We start from the raw sequence: 15598 nt of genomic DNA, 5'->3' as shown, positions 1-15598 counted from the left end.
GTTTTGACAGGTGCAAAGAAATGGCAGCGGTGGGATTCGAACCCACGCCATCGAAATGACTGGTGCCTAAAACCAACGCCTTAGACCAGTCGGCCACGCTACCACATGTGAATGATGGTTTGTTGAGTTAATGTGATCTGATGCAAAAGAGATGGCAAATAACGATGTGGTAGAGGGTTTGCAACCAAAGTTTAGACAAATTTGACCCCGATTACGAAATAAACACATACCATATAGTTTGTTGATCAACTCAAGTTTGTATCCAAACAAATTGGCATCGTCTGCATTCCCACATTATTTTCGTAATACATATATTTTAGTTACAAGGATGCAAACTTGCATCAGTACATCAAGCCTCGATGGCGCAGTAGGCAGCGCGTGAGTCTCATAATCTCAAGGTCGTGAGTTCGATCCTGACTCGGGGCAAACTTATGTACAATATTTTATTTTCCGTCTGCATGAGACAGAGAAAAAAATATACATGGAGTTTAGACAGGTGCAAAGAAATGGCAGCGGTGGGATTCGAACCCACGCCATCGAAATGACTGGTGCCTAAAACCAGGGCCTTAGACCACTCGGCCACGCTACCACATGAGAACAATGTTTTGCTAAGTTAATGTGATCAGATGCAACAGAGATGGAAAATAACGATGTATAGAGGGTTTGCAACCAAGGTTTAGACAAATTTGACCCCGATTACGAAATAAACACATACCATATAGTTTGTTGATCAACTCAAGTTTGTATCCAAACAAATTGGCATTGTCTGCATTCGCACATTATTTGTCGAAATACATATATTTTAGTTACAAGGATGCAAATTTGCATGAGGTCATCAAGCCTCGATGGCGCAGTAGGAAGCGCGTGAGTCTCATAATCTCAAGGTCGTGAGTTCGATCCTCACTCGGGGCAAGCTTTTGGTACAATATTTTATTTTCCGTCTGCATGAGACAGAGAAAAAATTATACATGGAGTTTAGACAGGTGCAAAGAAATGGCAGCGGTGGGATTCGAACCCACGCCATCGAAATGACTGGTGCCTTAAACAAGCGCCTTAGACCACTCGGCCACGCTACCACATGTGAATGATGGTTTGTTAAGTTAATGTGATCTGATGCAACAGAGATGGCAAATAACGATGTAGTAGAGGGTTTGCAACCAAAGTTTAGACAAAATTGACCCCGATTAAGAAATAAACACATACCATATGTTGTTGATCAACTCAAGTTTGTATCCAAACAAATTGGCATTGTCTGCATTCCCACATTATTTTCGTAATACATATATTTTAGTTACAAGGATGCAAATTTGCTTGAGTACATCAAGCCTCGATGGCGCAGTAGGTAGCGCGTGTGTCTCATAATCTCAAGGTTGTGAGTTCGATCCTCACTCGAGGCAAACTTTTGGTACAATATTTTATTTTCCGTCTGCATGAGACAGAGAAAAAAATATACATGGAGTTTAGACAGGTGCAAAGAAATGGCAGCGGTGGGATTCGAACCCACGCCATCGAAATGACTGGTGCCTTAAACCAACGACTTTGACCACTCGGACACGCTACCACACGAGAACAGTGTTTTGCTAAGTTAATGTGATCTGATGCAACAGAGATGGCAAATAACGATGTGGTAGAGGATTTGCAACCAAAGTTGTGACAAAATTGATCCCGAAGAAGAAACAAACACATACCATATGTTATTGATGAACTCAAGTTTGTATCCAAACAAATTGGCATTGTCTGCATTCGCACATTATTTGTCGAAATACATATATTTCAGTTACAAGGATGCAAATTTGCATGAGGTCATCAAGCCTCGATGGCGCAGTAGGCAGCGCGTGAGTCTCATAATCTCAAGGTCGTGAGTTCGATCCTCACTCGAGGCAAACTTTTGGTACAATATTTTATTTTCCATCTGCATGAGACAGAGAAAAAATTACACATGGAGTTTTGACAGGTGCAAAGAAATGGCAGCGGTGGGATTCGAACCCACGCCATCGAAATGACTGGTGCCTAAAACCAGCGCCTTAGACCACTCGGCCACGCTACCACATGTGAATGGTGGTTTGTTAAGTTAATGTGATCTGATGCAACAGAGATGGCAAATAACGATGTAGTAGAGGGTTTGCAACCAAAGTTTAGACAAAATTTACCCCGATTAAGAAATAAACACATACCATATGTTGTTGATCAACTCAAGTTTGTATCCAAACAAATTGGCATTGTCTGCATTCCCACATTATTTTTCGAAATACATATATTTTAGTTACAAGGATGCAAATTTGCATGAGGTCATCAAGCCTCGATGGCGCAGTAGGCAGCGCGTGAGTCTCATAATCTCAAGGTCGTGAGTTCGATCCTCACTCGGGGCAAACTTTTGGTACAATATTTTATTTTCCGTCTGCATGAGACAGAGAAAAAAATATACATGGAGTTTAGACAGGTGTAAAGAAATGGCAGCGGTGGGAATCGAACCCACGCCATCGAAATGACTGGTGCCTAAAACCAGGGCCTTAGACCACTCGGCCACGCTACCACATGAGAACAATGTTTTGCTAAGTTAATGTGATCTGATGCAACAGAGATGGCAAATAACGATGTGGTAGAGGGTTTGCAACCAAGGTTTAGACAAATTTGACCCCGATTAAGAAATAAACACATACCACATGTTGTTGATCAACTCAAGTTTGTATCCAAACAAATTGGCATTGTCTGCATTCGCACATTATTTGTCGAAATACATATATTTTAGTTACAAGGATGCAAATTTGCATGAGGTCATCAAGCCTCGATGGCGCAGTAGGCAGCGCGTGAGTCTCATAATCTCAAGGTCGTGAGTTCGATCCTCACTCGGGGCAAACTTTTGGTACAATATTTTATTTTCCGTCTGCATGAGACAGGGAAAAAATTATACATGGAGTTTTGACAGGTGCAAAGAAATGGTAGCGGTGGGATTCGAACCCACGCCATCGAAATGACTGGTGCCTTAAACCAACGCCTTAGACCAGTCGGCCACGCTACCACATGTGAATGATGGTTTGTTGAGTTAATGTGATCTGATGCAACAGAGATGGCAAATAACGATGTGGTAGAGGGTTTGCAACCAAAGTTTAGACAAATTTGACCCCGATTACGAAATAAACACATACCGTATAGTTTGTTGATCAACTCAAGTTTGTATCCAAACAAATTGGCATTGTCTGCATTCCCACATTATTTTCGTAATACATATATTTTAGTTACAAGGATGCAAACTTGCATCAGTACATCAAGCCTCGATGGCGCAGTAGGCAGCGTGTGAGTCTCATAATCTCAAGGTCGTGAGTTCGATCCTGACTCGGGGCAAACTTATGTACAATATTTTATTTTCCGTCTGCACGAGACAGAGAAAAAAATATACATGGAGTTTAGACAGGTGCAAAGAAATGGCAGCGGTGGGATTCGAACCCACGCCATCGAAATGACTGGTGCCTAAAACCAGGGCCTTAGACCACTCGGCCACGCTACCACATGAGAACAGTGTTTTGCTAAGTTAATGTGATCTGATGCAACAGAGATGGAAAATAACGATGTGGTAGAGGGTTTGCAACCAACGTTTAGACAAATTTGACCCCGATTAAGAAATAAACACATACCACATGTTGTTGATCAACTCAAGTTTGTATCCAAACAAATTGGCATCGTCTGCATTCGCACATTATTTGTCGAAATACATATATTTTAGTTACAAGGATGCAAATTTGCATGAGGTCATCAAGCCTCGATGGCGCAGTAGGCAGCGCGTGAGTCTCATAATCTCAAGGTCGTGAGTTCGATCCTCACTCGGGGCAAACTTTTGGTACAATATTTTATTTTCCAAGTGCATGAGACAGAGAAAAAATTATACATGGAGTTTTGACAGGTGCAAAGAAATGGCAGCGGTGGGATTCGAACCCACGCCATCGAAATGACTGGTGCCTTAAACCAGCGCCTTAGACCACTCGGCCACGCTACCTCATGTGAATGGTGGTTTGTTAAGTTAATGTGATCTGATGCAACAGAGATGGCAAATAACGATGTAGTAGAGGGTTTGCAACCAAAGTTTAGACAAAATTTACCCCGATTAAGAAATAAACACATACCATATGTTGTTGATCAACTCAAGTTTGTATCCAAACAAATTGGCATTGTCTGCATTCCCACATTATTTTCGTAATACATATATTTTAGTTACAAGGATGCAAATTTGCATGAGTACATCAAGCCTCGATGGCGCAGTAGGTAGCGCCTGAGTCTCATAATCTCAAGGTTGTGAGTTCGATCCTCACTCGAGGCAAACTTTTGGTACAATATTTTATTTTCCGTCTGCATGAGACAGAGAAAAAAATATACATGGAGTTTAGACAGGTGCAAAGAAATGGCAGCGGTGGGATTCGAACCCACGCCATCGAAATGACTGGTGCCTTAAACCAACGACTTTGACCACTCGGACACGCTACCACACGAGAACAGTGTTTTGCTAAGTTAATGTGATCTGATGCAACAGAGATGGCATATAACGATGTGGTAGAGGATTTGCAACCAAAGTTGTGACAAAATTGACCCCGAAGAAGAAACAAACACATACCATATGTTATTGATGAACTCAAGTTTGTATCCAAACAAATTGGCATTGTCTGCATTCGCACATTATTTGTCGAAATACATATATTTCAGTTACAAGGATGCAAATTTGCATGAGGTAATCAAGCCTCGATGGCGCAGTAGGCAGCGCGTGAGTCTCATAATCTCAAGGTCGTGAGTTCGATCCTCACTCGAGGCAAACTTTTGGTACAATATTTTATTTTCCATCTGCATGAGACAGAGAAAAAATTACACATGGAGTTTTGACAGGTGCAAAGAAATGGCAGCGGTGGGATTCGAACCCACGCCATCGAAATGACTGGTGCCTAAAACCAGCGCCTTAGACCACTCGGCCACGCTACCACATGTGAATGATGGTTTGTTAAGTTAATGTGATCTGATGCAACAGAGATGGCAAATAACGATGTAGTAGAGGGTTTGCAACCAAAGTTTCACCCGATCCGTCTACTTTCAGGCGCTTAAAACTGTCGAATTCTGGAGAATCCCGGGCCATTATGCTGTCGTATTATATTCCGTGTTATGGATTCTGCGCTTTAAGCGACATGGTATGCTATGGATATTACGAACAGCTTTGGGGGTTACCCTATGTGTTGTTTTCGTCGGTTGTGGCTGTTTGTTGACAAATTAAATCAGCTAAACTGAACCTTACAGTGCGGTAGAAAAATGGAATTTAGAACACTGGCTTCAATATACGGAATTTTTTTCCTAAAAATTGGTGGTAAGTTTAACTTAATTAAGTATTTTGTGAAAAATAGCAAACCATTTTAATATAGGAGAGACATATCACATATTTGTCTGACCTGAGGACATTAACTGGGTTCACACACAGGAAGTAGATTTTGACTGAGGCAGCATAGTTTTACGAGTTTGTCAGCCTTGAAAGTGACAAGCATCTGTGCCCCTGCAGGGTTCTCGTGTGTATTTGATTTGGACAAAAACATCAAGGTGTTGGAAGTTTTAACTCACATAGGCAAAATTTCCATTGATTATAATCAATGCAGCTACACAGATGGTATATTTTTGATTAAAGAAAGGTCCTAATTGTTTCAGAAAAAATGCAACCCGGACAAATCTGGAAATGTTTGGGCTGGTGGTGAAAATTTGAATGTTGAAACCTGTACAGGACAAATGACAGAGAGTCAGATTTGGTGAACCACAGATGATTGTGTGAGTAAACAGTTGATGTAAAGAACTTAAGGCAGATTAATATAGCATTCATGACTTTGATATTTGGTATAGAAGTGTTTTACACACCTTAGAAACTATTACCTGAAAGACTGAGGTAGCATGTCTAGTTTTAATGACTGATTTCATTTGGTTTCCTTCAGCACTTGTAATATTAATGACTGGTAAAAACACTAAAATTGGTTGAAAATATATACTGTATGTTTTGTTTAGTTAGTAGTGAGTTGAAACTTATTATTATATTGTGCAATTGCAGTTGAAGCTATGGGTGAATCCTCCACTGCACCATACAAACTCATCTTATGGTTTGCCACTTGGGTGTCATTTGACAACAATTGCAGTGTTGGATTTCCCGACTAAAAACAATTTAAAGCATGCTTTTTGTGTTTAAAATAAGCGAATGGCACAAAGCCTATAGACTAAAGAGTAGACCAGGTAGATATGTATACAATGAGTACAAAATAGCCTGCATTGTTTAATATAAATAACTGTGTTTGTTTAAATTAATATTGCACCATTGCTACTGAGATAAGCTCTACTTTCAAAGTTAGATCAGATATCTTCAATTGTTAACAACATTTTTGGTGCAAAATTGTGCAGATAGTTTAGTTGGCAGCTCCACTATTTTTGTATGATGACCATTACATAGCAGTACTGTCATGTAATCAGTTGATGGTAGCATAAAAAGCCTTTTTAGCAACTAACAATTTGGTTATCAAGTAAAGATTGTAAAAAAAACAATTGCATTTAATTAACCCCAAAGTTTAAAAACTAGATTGTATGGTGTTTAATTATTTCATTAAAATTGTGTTTTATTACAGGGCAAGGCAAGAAGATTTTACCCTTAAAATCTGGAAAAGTTAGATGCAAGGGAAGGATATGTGTACTATTTGAAACTTTAACCTTTACATGGCTATAGATTGCATGCAATCTACTTTCTGTATTTCACATACAGCACATTACCCAAGATATGACCAAAGGTTCAACATAATAAGCAAATCTATCTATTCCAATTGTTGTGTGATATTTAGTTTGATATATATGTCCCAATCTAGTTGTTAATTTGTGTTGCTTTTTGTTCTTATTGTAATGCAAATTGTATTGCTGTTGTTGTTTTTGTTACACTGCGTTTTTAGTGTACATTTTTTATCCACATTTAATACTGAGTAAAAATCCATAAGCACTTCCAAATGTTGAACCAGAATTATTTCACTGGGTGTGAGGTATTTTACTGCATTATTACTGAGATACATTTGTGGCGCTTTTCATTCTGAGTTTATTCAAAAGGTACAAAGTTAAGCTGCACGGAATTGGATCAATGGCTTGAATAAAGAATGTATAATCCGTGTTTCATTTCTATTGACTTTTTGAGGAAAGTTTACTCCAGAAAAACAACAGGCGCAATGGGTTACCCTGGTAGAAATAGTAAATTTATAGTCAAGAGATAGGGGACAATTCAGGGAGCGTAAACTTGCTAGAAATGAAAGCATATCAACGTCCTGTTGTTTGAGCTTTTGTTAAAAAACTTAATCACGTCACGATCCTTGACCCGTTAGTTTGAAACTTTGTGTTGTAAGCAAGCTTTATTGCGTCACTATCTATTGTTTCATATCAATTAGAAAACAATGACTATTCTTTAGTGCTAAACGATGCAGGGATTTACCTATTTCAGGTTTTTTTTTCACATACCTTGGAAGAAATTGAGCATACGAAAGTTGTGTGTCCAATACAACTAATTCAACATTAAGTTGCGCTTATCCTATAAAAAGCAAAAAAATACAGTTTATAGTTTGTTTTTGTCTTCGGTAGCTTACGACGATGTAGCAGTTTCTTGAGTATCACATGACTACCGGTATGCATAAGGTCGCTAAAAGATTAAACAAACTTTTGGTCTTCAAATCTCACTTAACAAATGCCGACATGTTCAAAGAAACATAAAATAGTTTAAAGGCTGTCTAAAACTTTTTGTGTGATACTGGCGTTCGTGCTCCAAGTCGTAAAATATAATAGCCTGGGAAAACTAGCAATATCAGTCACAAGGGACTATTCAAAAGGCTCGTTTGCAAATCGTTTGGCCTATGAAAACCGAATGATTTTGTCTCAAGCCGTTTGTGTTTAATGGCCGACAGTCTTAATCGCTGTGCGACATTATTGTATGGTGTGACGGTCATGCCCTTCGCGGCCAGATGATGTGCGCGTCTTATTTTCGTTTTGCTCATGGCAACAAGCTGAAACTTTGCAAGCTGCTACAGTTTACAATTCCACGTTGGCCTGTGAAAATCGTTTGCGTTTGCCTTAAACCGTTTGTCATCTGGAGCCTGTAGTGTATAGGCTACATTGGTCGACCGCGCAGAAAATATTTTTAAAGCGGGCATGCCCTGCGTTCGCTTATGATGCACGCCTCTCATTTTCAATGTTATGATAAGATTTGAACGATATTTTGTATGCCTTTACTGGGTGTATTTTAGAGTGGACCTGTGAAAACCGTTTGTGTTTATCTTAAACCGTTTGTCATCTGGAGTCTGTATAGTCTACATTGGTCGACTGCGCAAAAAAATCATTTTTAAAGCGTTTCTGCCCTGCGTTCGCTTATGATGCACGCCCCTCATTTTCAAGGTTATGATTAGATTTAAACGATATTTTGTATGCCTTTACTGGATGTATTTTAAAGTTGACCTGTGAAAACCGTTTGTGTTTATCTTAAACCGTTTAAAATCTGGAGCTAGTATAGGCTACATTGGTCGACCGCGCAAAAAAAATCAAACGGTTGGCAAACGGTTTAAGGTAAACGCAAACGGTTTCCACAGGTCAACTCTAAAATACATCCAGCAAAGGCATACAAAATATCGTTTAAATCTAATCGTAACCTCGTAAATGAGAGGCGTGCATCATAAGCGAACGCAGGGCATGACCGCTTTAAAAATGATTTTCGCACGCTCGACCAATGTAGCCTATACACTACAGGCTCCAGATGACAAACGGTTTAAGGTAAACGCAAACGGTTTTCACAGGTCAACTTCAAATTATATCCAACAAAGGCATGCAAAATATCGTTTAAATCTGATAATAAAATCGAAAATGAGAGGCGTGCATCATAAGCGAACGCAGGGCATGACCGCTTTAAAAATATTTTCTGCGCGGTCGACCAATGTAGCCTATACACTACAGGCTCCAGATGACAAACGGTTTAAGGCAAACGCAAACGGTTTTCACAGGCTAACGTGGAATTGTAAACTGTAACACCTTGCAAAGTTTCAGCTTGTTGCCATAAGCAAAACGAAAATAAGACGCGTACATCATCATTCCGCGAAGGGCATGACCGCAACACCATACAATAATGTCGCACAGCGATTAAGACTGTCGGCCATTAAACACAAACGGCTTGAGACAAAATCATTCGGTTTTGATAGGCCAATCGGTTTTCAAACAAGCCGTTTGAATTGCTTCTTGTGACTGATATTGCTAGTTTCGCAGGCCATTTTGTTTTACGAATTGGAGCACGAACGCCAGTATCACACAAAAAGTTTTAGACAGCCTTTAAACTATTTTATGTTTCTTTGAACATGTCGGCATTTGTTACATGAGATTTGAAGACTAAAGGTTTGTTTAATCTTTTAGCGACCTTATGCATACCGGTAGTCATGTGATACTCAAGAAACTACTACATCGTCGTAAGCTACCGAAGACAAAAACAAACTATAAACTGTATTTTTTTGCTTTTTATAGGATAAGCGAAACTTAATGTTGAATTAGTTGTATTGGACACACAACTTTTGTATGCTCAATTTCTTCCAAGGTATGTGAAAAAACCTGAAATAGGTAAATCCCTGTATCGTTTAGCACAAAAGAATAATCATTGTTTTCTAATTGATATGAAACAATAGATAGTGACGCAATAAAGCTTGCTTACAACACAAAGTTTCAAACTAACGGGTCAAGGATCGTGACGTGATTAAGTTTTTTAACAAAAGCTCAAACAACAGAACGTTGATATGCTTTCATTTCTAGCAAGTTTACGCTTCCTGAACTGTCCCCTATCTCTTGACTATAAATTTGCTATTACTAACAGGGTAACCCATTGCGCCTGTTGTTTTTCTGGAGTAAACTTTCCTCAAAAAGTCAATAGAAATGAAACACGGATTATACATTCTTTATTCAAGCCATTGATCCAATTCCGTGCAGCTTAACTTTGTACCTTTTGAATAAACTCAGAATGAAAAGCGCCACAAATGTATCTCAGTAATAATGCAGTAAAATACCTCACACCCAGTGAAATAATTCTGGTTCAACATTTGGAAGTGCTTATGGATTTTTACTCAGTATTAAATGTGGATAAAATTGCAGACTAAGAACGCAGTGTAACAAAAAAATCAACAATACAATTTGCATTAAAATAAGAACAAAAAGCAACACAAATTAACAACTAGATTGGGACATATATATATCAATCTAAACATCACACAATAACTCGAATAGACAGATTTCCTTATTATGTTGAACCGTTGGTCATATCTTGGGTAATGTGCTGTATGTGAAATACAGAAAGTAGATTGCATGCAATCTATAGCCGTGTAAAGGTTAAAGTTTCAAATAGTACACATATCCTTCCCTTGCATCTAACTTTTCCAGATTTTAAGAGTAACATCTTCTTGCCTTGCCCTGTAATAAAACACAAATTTAATGAAATAATTAAACACCATACAAATCTAGTTTTTAAACTTTGGAGTTAATTAAATGCAACTGTTTTTTTTACAATCTTTACTTGATAACCAAATTGTTAGTTGCTAAAAAGGCTTTTTATGCTACCATCAAATGACTATATGACAGTACTGCTATGTAATGGTCATCATATAAAAATAGTGGAGCTGCCAACTAAACTATCTGCACAATTTTGCACCAAAAATGTTGTCAACAATTGAAGATATCTGATCTAACTTTGAAAGTAGAGCTTATCTCAGTAGCAATGGTGCAATATTAACTTAAACAAACACAGTTATTTATATTAAACAATGCAGGCTATTTTGTACTCATTGTATACATATCTACCTGGTCTACTCTTTAGTCTATAGGCTTTGTGCCATTCGCTTATTTTAAACACAAAAAGCATGCTTTAAATTGTTTTTAGTCGGGAAATCCAACACTGCAATTGTTGTCAAATGACACCCAAGTGGCAAACAATAAGATGAGTTTGTATGGTGCAGTGGAGGATTCACCCATAGCTTCAACTGCAATTGCACAATATAATAATAAGTTTCAACTCACTATTAACTAAACAAAACATACAGTATATATTCAAAATCGCAAACAATTTTCACCCAATTTTAGTGTTTTTACTAGTCATTAATATACGTGCTGGAGGAAAACCAAATGAAATCAGAACATAAAGCTAGACATGCTACCTTAGTCTTTCAGGTAATAGTTTCTAAGGTGTGTAAACACTTCTATACCAAATATCAAAGTCATGAATGCTATATTAATCTGTCTTAAGTTCTTTACATCAACTGTTTACTCACATAATAAATCAGTGGTTCACCAAATCTGACTCTCTGTCATTTGTCCTGTATGGGTTTCAACATTCAAATTTTCACCACCAGCCCAAACATTTCCAGATTTGTCCGGGTTGCATTTTTTCTGAAACAATTAGGACCTTTCTTTAATCAAAAATATACCATCTGTGTAGCTGCCTTGTTTATAATCAATGGAAGTGTTGCCGATATGAGTTAAAACTTCCAACACCTTGATGTTTTTGTCCAAATCAAATACACACGAGAACCCTGCAGGGGCACAGATGCTTGTCACTTTCAAGGCTGACAAACTCGAAAAACTATGCTGCTTCAGTCAAAATCTACTTCCTGTGTGTGAACCCAGTTAATGTGCTCAGGTCAGACAAATATGTGATATGTCTCTCCTATATTAAAATGGTTTGCTATTTTTCACAAAATACTTAATTATGTTAAACTTACCAGTTACCACCAATTTTTAGGAAAAAAATTCCGTATATTGAAGCCAGTGTTCTAAATTCCATTTTTCTACCGCACTGTAAGGTTCAGTTCAGCTGATTTAATTTGTCAACAAACAGCCACAACCGACGAAAACAACACATAGGGTAACCCCCAAAGCTGTTCGTAATATCTACAGCATACCATGTCGCTTAAGCGCAGAATCCATAACACGGAATATAATACGACAGCATAAAGGCCCGGGATTCTCCAGAATTCGCCAGTTTTAAGCCCCTAAAAGTAGACGGATCGGGTGAAATTTGCATGAAGTCATCAAGCCTCGATGGCGCAGTAGGCAGCGCGTGAGTCTCATAATCTCAAGGTAGTGATTTCGATCCTCACTCGGGGCAAACTTTTGGTACAATCTTTTATTTTCCGTCTGCATGAGACAGAGAAAAAAATATACATGGAGTTTAGACAGGTGCAAAGAAATGGCAGCGGTGGGATTCGAACCCACGCCATCGAAATGACTGGTGCCTAAAACCAGGGCCTTAGACCACTCGGCCACGCTACCACATGAGAACAATGTTTTGCTAAGTTAATGTGATCTGATGCAACAGAGATGGCAAATAACGATGTGGTAGAGGATTTGCAACCAAAGTTTAGACAAAATTGACCCCGAAGAAGAAAGAAACGCATACCATATGTTTTTGATGAACTCAAGTTTGTATCCAAACAAATTGGCATTGTCTGCATTCGCACATTATTGGTCGAAATACATATATTTTAGTTACAAGGATGCAAATTTGCATGAGGTCATCAAGCCTCGATGGCGCAGTAGGCAGCGCGTGAGTCTCATAATCTCAAGGTCGTGAGTTCGATCCTCACTCGAGGCAAACTTTTGGTACAATATTTTATTTTCCATCTGCATGAGACAGAGAAAAAATTACACATGGAGTTTTGACAGGTGCAAAGAAATGGCAGCGGTGGGATTCGAACCCACGCCATCGAAATGACTGGTGCCTTAAACCAGCGCCTTAGACCACTCGGCCACGCTACCACATGTGAATGGTGGTTTGTTAAGTTAATGTGATCTGATGCAACAGAGATGGCAAATAACGATGTAGTAGAGGGTTTGCAACCAAAGTTTAGACAAAATTGACCCCGATTAAGAAATAAACACATACCACATGTTGTTGATGAACTCAAGTTTGTATCCAAACAAATTGGCATTGTCTGCATTCCCACATTATTTTTCGAAATACATATATTTTAGTTACAAGGATGCAAATTTGCATGAGGTCATCAAGCCTCGATGGCGCAGTAGGCAGCGCGTGAGTCTCCTAATCTCAAGGTCGTGAGTTCGTTCCTCACTCGGGGCAAACTTTTGGTACAATATTTTATTTTCCGTCTACATGAGACAGAGAAAAAAATATACATGGAGTTTAGACAGGTGCAAAGAAATGGCAGCGGTGGGATTCGAACCCACGCCATCGAAATGACTGGTGCCTAAAACCAACGCCTTAGACCACTCGGCCACGCTACCACATGTGAAGGATGGTTTGCTAAGTTAATGTGATCTGATGCAACAGAGATGGAAAATAACGATGTGGTAGAGGGTTTGCAACCAAGGTTTAGACAAATTTGACCCCGATTAAGAAATAAACACATACCACATGTTGTTGATCAACTCAAGTTTGTATCCAAACAAATTGGCATTGTCTGCATTCGCACATTATTTGTCGAAATACATATATTTTAGTTACAAGGATGCAAATTTGCAAGAGGTCATCAAGCCTCGATGGCGCACTAGGCAGCGCGTGAGTCTCATAATCTCAAGGTCGTGAGTTCGATCCTCACTCGGGGCAAACTTTTGGTAGACTATTTTATTTTCCGTCTGCATGAGACAGGGAAAAAATTATACATGGAGTTTTGACAGGTGCAAAGAAATGGTAGCGGTGGGATTCGAACCCACGCCATCGAAATGACTGGTGCCTAAAACCAGCGCCTTAGACCACTCGGCCACGCTACCACATGTGAATGGTTGTTTGTTAAGTTAATGTGATCTGATGCAACAGAGATGGCAAATAACGATGTAGTAGAGGGTTTGCAACCAAAGTTTAGACAAAATTTACCCCGATTAAGAAATAAACACATACCATATGTTGTTGATCAACTCAAGTTTGTATCCAAACAAATTGGCATTGTCTGCATTCGCACATTATTTTTCGAAATACATATATTTTAGTTACAAGGATGCAAATTTGCATGAGGTCATCAAGCCTCGATGGCGCAGTAGGCAGCGCGTGAGTCTCATAATCTCAAGGTCGTGAGTTCGATCCTCACTTGGGGCAAACTTTTGGTAGAATATTTTATTTTCCGTCTGCATGAGACAGAGAAAAAAATATACATGGAGTTTAGACAGGTGCAAAGAAATGGTAGCGGTGGGATTCGAACCCACGCCATCGAAATGACTGGTGCCTAAAACCAGCGCCTTAGACCACTCGGCCACGCTACCTCATGTGAATGGTGGTTTGTTAAGTTAATGTGATCTGATGCAACAGAGATGGCAAATAACGATGTAGTAGAGGGTTTGCAACCAAAGTTTAGACAGAATTTACCCCGATTAAGAAATAAACACATACCATATGTTGTTGATCAACTCAAGTTTGTATCCAAACAAATTGGCATTGTCTGCATTCCCACATTATTTTTCGAAATACATATATTTTAGTTACAAGGATGCAAATTTGCATGAGGTCATCAAGCCTCGATGGCGCAGTAGGCAGCGCGTGAGTCTCGTAATCTCAAGGTCGTGAGTTCGATCCTCACTCGAGGCAAACTTTTGGTACAATATTTTATTTTCCGTCTACATGAGACAGAGAAAAAAATATACATGGAGTTTAGACAGGTGCAAAGAAATGGCAGCGGTGGGATTCGAACCCACGCCATCGAAATGACTGGTGCCTAAAACCAGGGCCTTAGACCACTCGGCCACGCTACCACATGTGAAGGATGGTTTGCTAAGTTAATGTGATCTGATGCAACAGAGATGGAAAATAACGATGTGGTAGAGGGTTTGCAACCAAGGTTTAGACAAATTTGACCCCGATTAAGAAATAAACACATACCACATGTTGTTGATCAACTCAAGTTTGTATCCAAACAAATTGGCATTGTCTGCATTCGCACATTATTTGTCGAAATACATATATTTTAGTTACAAGGATGCAAATTTGCAAGAGGTCATCAAGCCTCGATGGCGCACTAGGCAGCGCGTGAGTCTCATAATCTCAAGGTCGTGAGTTCGATCCTCACTCGGGGCAAACTTTTGGTAGAATATTTTATTTTCCGTCTGCATGAGACAGGGAAAAAATTATACATGGAGTTTTGACAGGTGCAAAGAAATGGTAGCGGTGGGATAAGAACCCACGCCATCGAAATGACTGGTGCCTAAAACCAGCGCCTTAGACCACTCGGCCACGCTACCACATGTGAATGGTGGTTTGTTAAGTTAATGTGATCTGATGCAACAGAGATGGCAAATAACGATGTAGTAGAGGGTTTGCAACCAAAGTTTAGACAAAATTTACCCCGATTAAGAAATAAACACATACCATATGTTGTTGATCAACTCAATTTTGTATCCAAACAAATTGGCATTGTCTGCATTCCCACATTATTTTTCGAAATACATATATTTTAGTTAGAAGGATGCAAATTTGCATGAGGTCGTCAAGCCTCGATGGCGCAGTAGGCAGCGCGTGAGTCTCGTAATCTCAAGGTCGTGAGTTCGATCCTCACTCGAGGCAAACTTTTGGTACAATATTTTATTTTCCGTCTACATGAGACAG

The 15598-nt window shown here is 39.2% G+C and overlaps 2 long non-coding RNA genes and 27 other non-coding genes across 30 annotated transcripts; 14 read left to right on the top strand and 15 right to left on the bottom strand.

Annotated features, from left to right (window-relative positions):
- Positions 1-507: 507 nt before the first annotated feature.
- On the bottom strand, positions 508-589 carry Trnal-uag (transfer RNA leucine (anticodon UAG)). Its single transcript has one exon. It is a non-coding gene; the product is annotated as a tRNA-Leu (tRNA).
- Positions 590-839: 250 nt separating this feature from the next.
- Trnam-cau (transfer RNA methionine (anticodon CAU)) lies at positions 840-912 on the top strand. The gene has a single exon. It is a non-coding gene; the product is annotated as a tRNA-Met (tRNA).
- An 82-nt stretch (positions 913-994) lies between these two features.
- Positions 995-1076, bottom strand: Trnal-aag (transfer RNA leucine (anticodon AAG)). The gene has a single exon. It is a non-coding gene; the product is annotated as a tRNA-Leu (tRNA).
- A 248-nt stretch (positions 1077-1324) lies between these two features.
- Trnam-cau (transfer RNA methionine (anticodon CAU)) lies at positions 1325-1397 on the top strand. Its single transcript has one exon. It is a non-coding gene; the product is annotated as a tRNA-Met (tRNA).
- A 413-nt stretch (positions 1398-1810) lies between these two features.
- Trnam-cau (transfer RNA methionine (anticodon CAU)) lies at positions 1811-1883 on the top strand. Its single transcript has one exon. It is a non-coding gene; the product is annotated as a tRNA-Met (tRNA).
- An 82-nt stretch (positions 1884-1965) lies between these two features.
- Trnal-uag (transfer RNA leucine (anticodon UAG)) lies at positions 1966-2047 on the bottom strand. Its single transcript has one exon. It is a non-coding gene; the product is annotated as a tRNA-Leu (tRNA).
- Positions 2048-2296: 249 nt separating this feature from the next.
- Trnam-cau (transfer RNA methionine (anticodon CAU)) lies at positions 2297-2369 on the top strand. The gene has a single exon. It is a non-coding gene; the product is annotated as a tRNA-Met (tRNA).
- An 82-nt stretch (positions 2370-2451) lies between these two features.
- Trnal-uag (transfer RNA leucine (anticodon UAG)) lies at positions 2452-2533 on the bottom strand. Its single transcript has one exon. It is a non-coding gene; the product is annotated as a tRNA-Leu (tRNA).
- Positions 2534-2782: 249 nt separating this feature from the next.
- Trnam-cau (transfer RNA methionine (anticodon CAU)) lies at positions 2783-2855 on the top strand. Its single transcript has one exon. It is a non-coding gene; the product is annotated as a tRNA-Met (tRNA).
- Positions 2856-2937: 82 nt separating this feature from the next.
- On the bottom strand, positions 2938-3019 carry Trnal-aag (transfer RNA leucine (anticodon AAG)). Its single transcript has one exon. It is a non-coding gene; the product is annotated as a tRNA-Leu (tRNA).
- Positions 3020-3423: 404 nt separating this feature from the next.
- Trnal-uag (transfer RNA leucine (anticodon UAG)) lies at positions 3424-3505 on the bottom strand. The gene has a single exon. It is a non-coding gene; the product is annotated as a tRNA-Leu (tRNA).
- Positions 3506-3754: 249 nt separating this feature from the next.
- Positions 3755-3827, top strand: Trnam-cau (transfer RNA methionine (anticodon CAU)). The gene has a single exon. It is a non-coding gene; the product is annotated as a tRNA-Met (tRNA).
- Positions 3828-3909: 82 nt separating this feature from the next.
- On the bottom strand, positions 3910-3991 carry Trnal-aag (transfer RNA leucine (anticodon AAG)). The gene has a single exon. It is a non-coding gene; the product is annotated as a tRNA-Leu (tRNA).
- A 248-nt stretch (positions 3992-4239) lies between these two features.
- On the top strand, positions 4240-4312 carry Trnam-cau (transfer RNA methionine (anticodon CAU)). Its single transcript has one exon. It is a non-coding gene; the product is annotated as a tRNA-Met (tRNA).
- A 413-nt stretch (positions 4313-4725) lies between these two features.
- Trnam-cau (transfer RNA methionine (anticodon CAU)) lies at positions 4726-4798 on the top strand. The gene has a single exon. It is a non-coding gene; the product is annotated as a tRNA-Met (tRNA).
- An 82-nt stretch (positions 4799-4880) lies between these two features.
- Positions 4881-4962, bottom strand: Trnal-uag (transfer RNA leucine (anticodon UAG)). Its single transcript has one exon. It is a non-coding gene; the product is annotated as a tRNA-Leu (tRNA).
- A 209-nt stretch (positions 4963-5171) lies between these two features.
- On the top strand, positions 5172-7153 carry LOC145225323 (uncharacterized). 2 transcript variants are annotated; one of them, XR_013859857.1, is made up of 2 exons: positions 5172-5338; positions 6627-7153. It is a non-coding gene; the product is annotated as an uncharacterized LOC145225323 (long non-coding RNA). The 2 variants fall into 2 exon arrangements; XR_013859856.1 differs by lacking the exon at positions 5172-5338 and adding an exon at positions 5575-5787.
- A 2786-nt stretch (positions 7154-9939) lies between these two features.
- Positions 9940-12011, bottom strand: LOC145225418 (uncharacterized). The gene is made up of 2 exons (XR_013859891.1): positions 11769-12011; positions 9940-10464 (listed from the first exon to the last, which is right to left on the bottom strand). It is a non-coding gene; the product is annotated as an uncharacterized LOC145225418 (long non-coding RNA).
- A 225-nt stretch (positions 12012-12236) lies between these two features.
- Trnal-uag (transfer RNA leucine (anticodon UAG)) lies at positions 12237-12318 on the bottom strand. The gene has a single exon. It is a non-coding gene; the product is annotated as a tRNA-Leu (tRNA).
- Positions 12319-12567: 249 nt separating this feature from the next.
- Positions 12568-12640, top strand: Trnam-cau (transfer RNA methionine (anticodon CAU)). Its single transcript has one exon. It is a non-coding gene; the product is annotated as a tRNA-Met (tRNA).
- An 82-nt stretch (positions 12641-12722) lies between these two features.
- Trnal-aag (transfer RNA leucine (anticodon AAG)) lies at positions 12723-12804 on the bottom strand. Its single transcript has one exon. It is a non-coding gene; the product is annotated as a tRNA-Leu (tRNA).
- A 249-nt stretch (positions 12805-13053) lies between these two features.
- Positions 13054-13126, top strand: Trnar-ccu (transfer RNA arginine (anticodon CCU)). The gene has a single exon. It is a non-coding gene; the product is annotated as a tRNA-Arg (tRNA).
- An 82-nt stretch (positions 13127-13208) lies between these two features.
- On the bottom strand, positions 13209-13290 carry Trnal-uag (transfer RNA leucine (anticodon UAG)). The gene has a single exon. It is a non-coding gene; the product is annotated as a tRNA-Leu (tRNA).
- A 404-nt stretch (positions 13291-13694) lies between these two features.
- Positions 13695-13776, bottom strand: Trnal-uag (transfer RNA leucine (anticodon UAG)). Its single transcript has one exon. It is a non-coding gene; the product is annotated as a tRNA-Leu (tRNA).
- Positions 13777-14025: 249 nt separating this feature from the next.
- Positions 14026-14098, top strand: Trnam-cau (transfer RNA methionine (anticodon CAU)). Its single transcript has one exon. It is a non-coding gene; the product is annotated as a tRNA-Met (tRNA).
- An 82-nt stretch (positions 14099-14180) lies between these two features.
- Positions 14181-14262, bottom strand: Trnal-uag (transfer RNA leucine (anticodon UAG)). Its single transcript has one exon. It is a non-coding gene; the product is annotated as a tRNA-Leu (tRNA).
- Positions 14263-14511: 249 nt separating this feature from the next.
- Trnat-cgu (transfer RNA threonine (anticodon CGU)) lies at positions 14512-14584 on the top strand. The gene has a single exon. It is a non-coding gene; the product is annotated as a tRNA-Thr (tRNA).
- Positions 14585-14666: 82 nt separating this feature from the next.
- On the bottom strand, positions 14667-14748 carry Trnal-uag (transfer RNA leucine (anticodon UAG)). Its single transcript has one exon. It is a non-coding gene; the product is annotated as a tRNA-Leu (tRNA).
- Positions 14749-15483: 735 nt separating this feature from the next.
- Positions 15484-15556, top strand: Trnat-cgu (transfer RNA threonine (anticodon CGU)). The gene has a single exon. It is a non-coding gene; the product is annotated as a tRNA-Thr (tRNA).
- Positions 15557-15598: the final 42 nt, after the last annotated feature.

The sequence above is a fragment of the Phallusia mammillata genome, chromosome 4, assembly GCF_965637545.1.
Source record: "Phallusia mammillata chromosome 4, kaPhaMamm4.hap1.1, whole genome shotgun sequence".
NCBI lineage: Eukaryota > Metazoa > Chordata > Ascidiacea > Phlebobranchia > Ascidiidae > Phallusia > Phallusia mammillata.
This window is presented reverse-complemented; position numbering and strand designations above follow the sequence as displayed.